General features: G+C 38.3%; 1 protein-coding gene across 3 annotated transcripts in view; it reads left to right on the top strand.

Annotated features, from left to right (window-relative positions):
* Window positions 1-1,594, top strand: part of METTL4 (methyltransferase 4, N6-adenosine) — a 56,668-nt gene that overhangs the window by 41,142 nt on the left and 13,932 nt on the right. The gene's annotated exons all lie outside the window — the stretch shown is intronic.

The following is a 1,594-nucleotide window of genomic DNA, read 5'->3' as shown; positions in this document are numbered from 1 at the left end:
ACTACATGGGAGTCCAGCAACATAGCCATTATGCTAACTGCTGGTCCACTTTTGGTCTTAGTTTTGATTTGATGTAGGACCTTAATAGGAATATACTACTCCATCCTGTCCTGCTTATTATAAAGTGTCCTTTATAGTCATAGACTGGGACCAAGGTTAGGAAGAAGTCATCTTCTGAAATCAAACCAAATAAAATTTTTTTTTTTTTTGGAGAGGTTGTTGCTATAGGGCGCATGTGCTCGCCAGAGAGACAGAGACAGAGAGACAGAAAGCGAGAAATCATCCCCCAGGGGGGATGGCCATGCCGCAGTCCTTTCTTATTCTCCTCTCGGGATCTTGGGCACACACGCACACACACCTGGCGTGAGTTTAAGCCACCGGGTCCCGTACTTGAACCACGGTCGACTACATGGGAGTCCAGCGACATAGCCATTACCCTAACTGCTGGTCCTGAACCAAATAAAATTTTAATATATAAAAACTAAGAGAATTTATCTGTAGTAGTAATCCATCCATTCTAAGTAACTATATGATATGACCAGGGTTTAAACAAAAATTCAATGTATTATGTGAAACAGTAAGTAATTATACATATTATTATATCAAAAGTAGTAATCTCCCTTGAATATAAAGGCTATTCAAAGAGTAAGATTTGCCAGTGTTATACAGCAGTGTGTGTGAGAAATGCTGGGCCTGATTATTCCTATAAGAGGTCAAAGGACTTTCTGATGACTGATTTGGTTGCTTAGGTAAAAGATTCTATAGATCATAGATATGACTATTCTAACATTAAAAATATGAATACCCATGGTACATTTCTGAATTCATACTAATAGATACGAATATTTCTGACAGTGAAAATTGGTGTCCCTATGGTAAATTGCTGAATTGATGTCATCACTATAATTACCTTTTGAATATGATTAACTTAAATAAATGAGAGTTTGGTCATTTCTGGGTGAAATTATAAAACTGTATTTTTGAATTTATTATGAATGCCAAGGGCCAGTCTCTAGACTAGGTATTGTTACCCAGCATCTTTCATTATTAACTTTAGCTTTGACAGTATTTATGACATTATTTCCCATGACTAAGGAAAAACTTAAATTTGTTATGCCTATCACATAGGTAGTAATCAAATATTAAATGAATGAATTAGTGAATGAATTAAGGATTACATAGTTTTCAGGACTAGATTTTAGTAAAATGTAGAAATTGTATACAAGGTGATAATAAAGTTATACCTAAAATAAATAATAGCATTTTTCTAATCCCTAAAGCTATATAATTCATTATGGTAGCCACTACCACGTGTGACTCGACTCTTTAACCAGTGTGGCTGGTCTGAATTCGGATGTGCTAAACGTAAAATATACATTGGATTTAAAGACATAGGAGGGAACCAGCAGTTAGCGTAATGGCTATGTCGCTGGACTCCCACGTAGTCTGACCGCGGTTCGCGTCCCGGACCCGGTGGCTTAAACTCATGCCGGGTGCGTGTGCGTGCGTGCCCAGATCCCGAGAGGAGAATGGAGGAGAAGGGATTGCGGCGTGACCATCCCCCCTGGGGGGTGATTTCTCACTTTCTGTCTCT

The sequence above is a fragment of the Tupaia chinensis genome, unplaced genomic scaffold (genome assembly GCF_000334495.1).
Source record: "Tupaia chinensis unplaced genomic scaffold, TupChi_1.0 Scaffold000180_1, whole genome shotgun sequence".
Taxonomy (NCBI): Eukaryota; Metazoa; Chordata; class Mammalia; order Scandentia; family Tupaiidae; genus Tupaia; species Tupaia belangeri.
This window is presented reverse-complemented; position numbering and strand designations above follow the sequence as displayed.